Source organism: Epinephelus moara, chromosome 13 (genome assembly GCF_006386435.1).
Source record: "Epinephelus moara isolate mb chromosome 13, YSFRI_EMoa_1.0, whole genome shotgun sequence".
Lineage (NCBI taxonomy): Eukaryota > Metazoa > Chordata > Actinopteri > Perciformes > Serranidae > Epinephelus > Epinephelus moara.
Window position 1 is genome coordinate 2,379,334 of NC_065518.1, and position 9,226 is coordinate 2,388,559.

Consider the following 9,226-nt stretch of genomic DNA (forward strand, 5'->3'; position numbering starts at 1 on the left):
AGTGTAACGACAATCAGTCAAAAGAAACTAGCAGTGAGCTTAACAGAGTTTTGTACGAGCTCTTGATCCTGCACGCTGTACTTTCATATTTTCATGAATCTACATCAGGTCAGTGTGACCTCACAAAACATGTTTTTGGTCATAACTCAAAAATGCATACCCTCATAATGACAAAAGTTTCACATAAACGTCCAACAGGATTAAATAAGGAAGTGATGACATTTAATATCGAAAAGGTCAAAGGTCAGTTGCACTGTGACATCATCATGTTTTGCAAGAACACTTTTCTGGCCACTACTCAACGTCACATCTCAGGAACAGAAGGGGAGACATTTGATAGATACTGAGACAGAAGGACACACAAAGGCACCTTTGGTAACGTTATGAAACACACTGGTTGGCAGGGTAACAAAGTTTTATAAGGAGCTGGAAAGTCCTTATGGGGCGAGTGGAAGGGGAGGTGGACGAGTCCAGCAAACCCAGACTTTTACCCAGGAGGCTGTTGTTCACTTTCTGTCTGTGTGTAGACTCAAACCGTGATGTTTGTTTCGAAACCAAACTACATGCTTTTGCCATAAACATAAATCCGAGGTGTTATACCAACATTGTGTGCTTATTTCAAAATAGACTGTGTGCATCTAACGAGCAGAAGCCGTACATTTCCTGAGGTGTATTTTGAAAAGACGTCATAGGTATACAGATACCTAGAGCGTTATTTGTAGATGTAAAAGTCCACAGACAAAGTGGACTCTGATGACTCCGAGGCTGATGACTGATGAGGTTGACAAATCCAAGAAAACTAGGTGGTGATGGGGAGGTGGAGAGTACGCACTGCCAACACATTCTCACTCTGACCTCATCACATGTCCACATTTGGTCATGGACTTTCCACGTCCACATATGACGTCCAGGGTACCCTGGGTGTGTTGGTTGTTGATGTTCTGGGACACCGTGTCAACTTCAGCCTGTTAGATGCATTGTCTGTTTTCAAAATACACTTCTGTTTTCACAGGAAATGTACTGTTTGCATACAGTCTCTTTCAAAATAAAAGCACTACATCGGTACAACACCGATGTTTGTTTCCTTCAACAGCAAACACATGGTTAGGTTTAGGAAAAAAGAACAGGGTTTGGCTTTACATCTTACAGGAGGTGAAAACCGACCTCCTGGGTGAAAGTCCATTGCTGTTTGACCCATCCACCCCTCCTACCTGCACTTCTGGGACTTTTGCTGCCTTAACTTTCATTCTTGTCCCGTCATGTTTCCCCCTGATGCTGCTGGGCATCGTTAAACTATGATAGTGACCTGCCACGCATCATGTTCACGCAAAAGGACGGCTTTGTTTTGTTGGTGTCTGATGCCGGAAGTCACTAATCAAGAAACGGATTTCGACAACGTCAGATTGAGACCGGGATGGCACGGCTGCAGCATGAAAGAACTGTGGGCAGAAAAAGAACCATATTTAAAATGAGGAGCAGGACGATGATTGGCTGGCGGTGAAGGTGTGTCTCTGCACTACTGGTTCAAGGAGTGAATGTCAGGGTGAGAGAAAAATTACAGTCGAGCATGAAAAGTATTGTCTTCCTGACTGAACTTAAGCGAGAGCTTCATTTGGTGACTCTAATCTTGAAACTGTGCTGACTGTACAGATCTTCTGTGTGTGGAGCATCCACGTTAAAATATTTGTTCTTTGCAGCAACATTTGACGCATTGTGAACTGTCAAGGCGTCATATGACTCTGGCAGCCGAGCAGGAAAACAAGTTGAGAAAGAACTCCATCATCTCTCAAACATCTCGTTCTCCGCTCAGCATGTCGTCCCTCTGCGCTGTTACACACTGAAGTACTGAGCTCAACAACGCATGACACAATGTTGGCCCCGGCGTGTGTCGACCCAGCGGAGCGAAGGCGTTACGTAACACTTGACACAGTGAGGTCAGTAATATGTTCTCTGTGCAGGTTCATGGAGGTCAGCTGATGTAAGCCAGCGCCGTGGGGTTTTCTCACAGAGAACTTCTGAGCTGAATGAGCGTCCTGTATCCTGCAGTGGAAGATCAGAGCGTCTTAACGCAACTACATCTCAGGTGTGATGACAGTCGCTGATTATTGAGAAATGCTGTTGTTGAATCCTGAAAAATTAACAGGCTAATTTCTCTCCTTGTTAAATGACAACTTGTTTAATATTTCGAGTCAGGTGTCTGCAGCTGACACACATTTATATGTAATGATATCACATAAAATTCCAGGAACATGTTTCAGATTATTTTCAAAGACCAGTCAAACCCTCAAACTCAGCTGAGTCACCAGTCAAAGGCATTGTTGTTACTTGATTCCATTTTGAAGATGTCACCTTGTTATTATCTGTGGTCCCTCAACTCCAAACTGTGATTTTGTTATCAGTTATTTCAATCTTGTTTAAGATAGTCTAGTTAAGATGTTGATGTTGGGGTTTCAGCTTTGTCTCTCCTTTGTGTTTCCTGTTTCCCCTCCTAGTGTCTCATGTTTGTTTGCAGTCTGTCTCTGGGTGTTTCTCAGAGTCAAGGAAGGATCCTCAAACGGCCGAATTTCAAGGAGGCTACATCATCAGCCCCCACCGAAGGACTGTTCCAATGTCAAGGATCCTTCTGGATTTCACCGAAGACTGAGTCCTTCTTTCAGAGAAAATCCAAGGGCGCATGTGTGGATCCTCAGCGGGTATAAAATCTCCCACAATGCTTTGCACATAATTTGCTGGAAGTGAAGGCGGGGCCTCGTCAATGAAACCTGCAGATTTAGATAAATATGTCATCTTACTATATAATTACAAAAACTCTGTCTGTGTGTGTGTGTGTGTGTGTGTGTCTGTTCCACGTTTTTCTCCTCACTGACTTGGTCAATCCATGTGAAATGTGGCACAGTGGTAGAGGGTCATGGGAGGATGTGAATGAAGCATTATTACATCAATTGGCCAAAGGGGGGCGCTATAGCAACCGATTGAAATGTCAAACTTTGAATGGGCATATCTCATGCCCCGTATGTGGTAGAGACATGAAACTTTGCACAGAGATGCCTCTCCTCATGAGGAACACATTTGCCTCAAGAACCCATAACTTCCGCTTATATAGATTTTCCGCCATTTTGAATTTTTTGAAAAACACTTCAAATGGATCTCTTCCTAGGAAGTTTGAGCGATCTGCATGAAACTGGGTGAACATAATCTAGGGACCAATATCTAAAGTTCCCTCTTGGCAAAAGTTGGAAAACTTACTAAAACTGAGCTTCTATAAGGCAATGAATATTGCGGAGGGCGTGGCTCATCACATAAAGGTGTATAACATCTCAAGGGTTTCACCCATCACCACGCAACTTTGTAGGCATATGACCACACATAATCTGAGGGGACCCCTCCATTATTGACCCCATCAAACAAAATGGGGGCGCTAGAGAGCTCATTTCTTATCTAGGCCTAACCGCCATATGGATTTTTACTAAACTTGGTAGATATGTAGAACAGGACGCCTCAAGGTGACTGGAGAAATTTAACTCTAATTGGCAACTGGGTGGCGCTATAACAACAGAAAAATGCTTCAAAATGGCTAAAATGCGACCGATCGCTGTGGCTCCCCCTGTGGACCAATGTTGGTGTTTTTTTCTAATGTTTGGTATGACTAAGTCATGGTATGGTATGCTGCTGCAACAAGGGCTAGCCGCACCTTTCCCATGTGAACTACCAGTGCGCCCCACTAATACAATACAACATATAAACACTTTAACTATCTGCCTTTCAGTTTTACAGTTTCAGCCCACTAACTATCCCACTACTGGCAATGGTACTACTGTACTTTCAATAAAGCAATCGTACTATCAAATTCACAAACACTCTGTCTGAATACATTGCTCTTCTTAATGGGTTCAGTTGACTATTTAATCTATCTGTTTGTTTATGTAAATTTAATCCAGAAATATATTCTCCCTAAAAGTCATGTGACTCTGAAAATACTGCTACATTTGCTCAAATTGTCCAACAACATTACAGAGTGCCAAAATGATCACAGTACCCTGAAACCTCCTCAGTCTGCTGAGGGTTAATGACGATCACCTGGGGACACTCGTTAGCCTCCTCTGATGTGTGCTCACTGGATGCTATGAAGGACTCTTGCCTTGCCTCTGCAGGATTCCTCCTTGGAAGGACTCGTCCTACCGAGCAGGGATCCTTGACTTTGAGAAACACCCTCAGTGTGTTTGCTGGGTGTGGCTGTCTTGTTCCTTCCCCCGCTAGCAGCTGCTGAACCTGCACACCTGAACCTCATCTACAATCAGTCCACTGCAGTATAAAACCCCTGCTCAGACACACAGATTGCTCAGTCTCCTCTGCGACACAGATGTCAAGGCCAACTTCTAGTTTTTCGACACTTTGTCTTTTTGTGCTTTTGGACATGAATTCACACTCTGTTGTGTCTCAGGTTCACCACACCAGCCTCAACCATAACCCCCCACGTCTAGCCTCGTTCTTGGCTTCTTCTTCGTCTTCCGGATTTGGACAGCTCTGCCTTCAGCTCCTCTGCCTGCTCTGTTTCGCCGTTCCCAGCCAGTGGTTGGCCCACCTCAGCCATCTTTTCATTCAAGTCTTCAGCTCCACTTCTTTAAACTACAAAAAACTACCTTTAACCATTCCCCATTTCCTGGTTGTGTTTGAATTTTGGGTCCCAGGTTGAACTGTCACAACAATTAAGTCCTTATTTTGAGAAGGTTTAGTTAATTTGAGATACTGAGTCATTATTTTGATGTACAAAGTGATTATTGTGGTCGACAGAGTTTTTCAGTATAACCAAGGAGCTTTTTTCTTCATCACATTGGTTGAGATGGGCTTCTGCAGATAACAGACAGACTCAGTGTGGTGGGGAAACGTATCATCTTTACAAAGTCTTTTTTAACATGGAGACCTTGGATCGCATCCGGCTGCCATCTTGCGGCTCATTTCCATGCTGACATGTTGTCTGACTGTGCTGTGGAGGAGACTGAAGAGGTTTCACTCTGTGCTGAGAGGTGAAGTGGGTTCAACAGTAAAAGATGAATGACATGTCTTCATCACTGAAGACCTCCCGGAATGCAGATAAATGAGATCGACCAGCAGGAGAGGACGAGCGGGGAGTTTCCCTTTGGTTTCTTCCCCAGTGGGAGGAGACGTGAATGGATCCAGTGACCCAGTTTGTCCTGATTGACGGAGCAGATTTTCTCCCAGAGCTCTCCTCCGCTGACTCAGTGTCTGACCTGCACATGTCCAACAAAACATCCGCACATCATTTTGTAATTTGATGTCCTCCTTATGTAATATGTGACCCATTTCATTTCTGTCGACTCAGCTCACAGCTGTGGGTTGGTTCATGCATAGTTCCTTGGCATCGACCGTCTTCTCTGGTTCTTTTTAGACTTTGGCAGCCAGGCTGTCAGATGTCTTCTGTGCTGGGCTAACTGCAGTGGTTCTCCACATAAGAAGACTTTGAGTGACCTTCATGGTTCACTTCTGACCCATTTATGAGTCAGCGGCTCTGGAAGGTCTGGCGGGAAACGTCGGCTAACTTGATTCTGCCTTTTCGGGAAACTCTTGAGCAACATTTTCCTCTCACTGCCACGCTGTCTTCCACGCGAAACATCCATAAATCAGCACTGTCAACTCTTTAAAGTACTTCATGACTCATTTGTTTAGTCAGAAAATGCAGAGCTCGAGTCCAGAGATACAAAACTGAACGCCAGCATGTTCTGCTTGTTACAGCTGCCATAGTTCATCTGCCTCGCTGTTATATGCTTGTATAACTCTTTCTGTTGCATGAAATATGTGTGGTTTTTACAGCCCCACATCACTGACTCACGTCCACTTAAGGGTGTTTTCACACAGTCTTGTATAAACAAACTGAACTCAGTCCTCTTAAAGTGCACCAGAAAGTGGACCAACAGAAACGAGGCTTCTTATTGTGTTCACATTGTCAGTTCATTCAAAGAGGACTCAGTTCTTTTTCTGGTTAACTTCAGCTCTGATGGGGCCTCAGTCCTCTTTCTGTTCACACAATAACCTATACAATATATACTTTTGTTTTTGCTTTGACGTGGCACTGCAGTGCAGTTATGAAGCCCCTCGCTTTCAGATGATCTTCTGTCTGTTGTAGACTGGTGCCGTTTGATGTATTCTACATTCCACATCTAGAGACGTGCAGTACCTTCAGTGGACCAAAGCACTCCTCGTCCTGCATCATTGCAAGCATTACAGGCCGACATGGTTTCGTCTTTTTGTTCAAGCATCTCAGTGCAATATCACGTGATCTAAAGAGTTTAATACAATGACAAAAAGCAAAGTGACCCTGGAGTGCTATGTGTTCACAAGATACAGGTTAAGCGAACCGCACCACTCACTTGAAGCACATCGAACGTTCAGTTTGCTTCAGAGCGGTCTGAGTTCTCTTGGGAGTGTTCCCATATGCACAAAAAATGCTGAGTCACCGCTCTGAGTCCGTTTAGAGGGCTGATAAGCACCCAGTGGGAAAAATCCTAAGTGTCCTGCTGTCTAGTATAGAGGTTTTTCTTTTTTCCAGACAGAGATCAGGAGATGTTGCTTTACCTTGACATGTTTCGACTGTTAACTTCAGTCTTCTTCAGAAGCATCATCTGACATGCATCGTGATGTGTCTTTATCAGCTGGTGTTTCCTTGAAGGCGTGACTGGCCTGGCAATCTGACAGATCTGCCAGGCCAGTCACGCCCTCTGCTGCCCGATGGTCTCTGGAAGAGAAAGTCCCAGGTGTGCGACAGCATGAAAGCCCCCTCATCCCGGTTGTTGATATCCCTGGCCCACTTCCTGATCTCTATGGCCTCCTTGATCCAACGTTTGAATTTGTTACTTTCTGACCCGATGACCTTCACGTTGTCCCAGTCCATGACGTGATTGTTTCTCTTGCAGTGATCTGATATGGCTGATTTTAAGTTTTCCTATTCTGCTTTTTCTTTTTGAGATCTTGTGAGTCGTCCTGCCGTTTCCTTTTCACATTCTTTTTTATGTTTGATTTTTCTTGTATTAAAGCTTCTCCCTGTTTCTCCTATGTATGTTTTTTCTCATGTCTCGCACCTGGGACTCTCTCCTCCAGAGACCATCGGGCGGCGGGGGGCGTGACCGGCCTGGCAGATCTATCAGATTGCCAGGCCGGTCACGCCTTCAAGGAAACACCATCTGATAAAGACATGTCACGACACACGTCAGATGACGCTTCTGAAGAAGACTGAAGTTGACAGTCGAAACATGTCAAGATAAAGCAACGTCTCCTAATCTCTTCGTCTGAAAAAAAGGAAAACCTCTATATTATTTAATTGAGTTGACAAAATGAACCTAATCACTGCTGTCTTGCAGCTTCCTACATCGGAAACCAAATGAGCTCTTGATAAGTGAGTGCCTTGCTCAAAGGCATCACTTTGTCTTGAAAAGTGGTGGAGACATAAAGTCTCAAAAGAAAAAACTTTTTTTTTTTTCAACATGTGTGATTTTAGGTGATGTAATGAGAGGTCAGCATGAGGTCAGAGGAGATAATTAAGGTTGGTCGGGGGAAAAAAACATGTTGGTGCATCAAAAGGCCACAGCCCAGGCTACTACCAAGGCCGTACATTTTGTTTCAACACTGGGATCCATCCATCCATTTTCATCCTCTTATCCAGGGCTGGGTCTTGGGGGCAGCAGGCTGAGCAAAGCACCCCAGACGTCCCTCTCACCAGCAACACTTTCCAGCTCCTCCTGGGGGACCCCAAGGCATTCCCAGACCAGATGAGATATATAATCCCTCCAGCATGTCCTGGGTCTGCCCCGGGGCCTCCTACAAGTGGGACGTGCCCGGAACACCTCCAGTGGGAGGTGCCCAGGAGGATCCTGATCAGATGCCCGAACCACCTCAACTGACCCTTTTTGGTACGAAGGAGCAGCGGCCCTACTCCAAGCTCCCTCCGGATGTCCGAGCTCCTCACACTATCTCTAAGGCTGAGCCCAGACACCCTATGGAGGACACTCATTTGGGCCACTTGCATCTGTGATGTCATTCTTTTGGTCACTACCCAGAGCTCATGACCATAGGTGAGGGTTGGGACGTAGATGGACCAGTAAATCAAAAGCTTTGCCTTCCCGCTCAGCTCACCATGATGGTCAGGCGCAGCGCCTACATCACTGCAGAAGCTGCACCAGACCATCTCACGCTTCATTCTACCCTCACTCGTGAACAAGTCCCCAAGATACTTGAACTCCCTCGCTTGAGGCAGTAAGGGCCCGTCTCAATACCCCCCCTTAGCCCTACCCCTTGGCCCTACCCCTACATTTGCGCGTTCCCTCGAGGGGTAGTGGTGTCCCAATTCCTTTTTGCGTGTAGGGGTAGGGGGCATAACGAGGGGTAGTGGGTATGAAACTAGCCCTTCGGAGCGAGGGATTTCAGATGCTGACTTGCCAGCGAGGGGTAGACGTCGCCATGGCTGCCACCAAGCAAGAGACGGGGAAAAAAATTCCTACATAGCTAATGTTACTGTCGCAACCGTCAGGTTGCTTGTTAGCTAGCTAGCTAGCTCGCACTGTCTGTGCTGTTCTGCAAAATTGTCAGACTTTTCACATTATGATAACACGCCAGCTAGTATAACTATGCTGCCTTGTAATGTTAGCGGGTTAGCTAGCTAGCTGAAGTCCCCTGTCGTCTGTCGTTCATCAAACAAAGCATGATGAATACAGCAAACGCGATCGATAGGATGAATGAGACTCCATTGTAGATGCTGGTCGGAAATGTAGATGGCTCGCAGCTTCCTGTTTAAAATACACTGCTCAAAAAAATAAAGGGAACACTTAAACAACACAATGTAACTCCAAGTCAATCACACTTCTGTGAAATCAAACTGTCCACTTAAGAAGCAACACTGATTGACAATCAATTTCACATGCTGTTGTGCAAATGGNTTAAAATAGTTACGTATGCGTGAACGTAACTGATGCGTGACGTAGTGAGTGGTGTCCCAATTCCTAGGGAAAGATTTCAACCCCTCGTTGCTTCATTTTGAGGGCCAAGGGGTAGTGGGCAAGAGGGGTATTGGGATTGGGCCTAACTCTTCCCCAACCCAGAGGAAACAATCCACCGCTCTCCAGCAGAGAACCATGGCCTCAGATTTAGAGGTACTGAAGCAGAGCCTGACCCATCTGACTCAACCTCTTTCCTCTGTCTATTCAGGATTTGATGTATT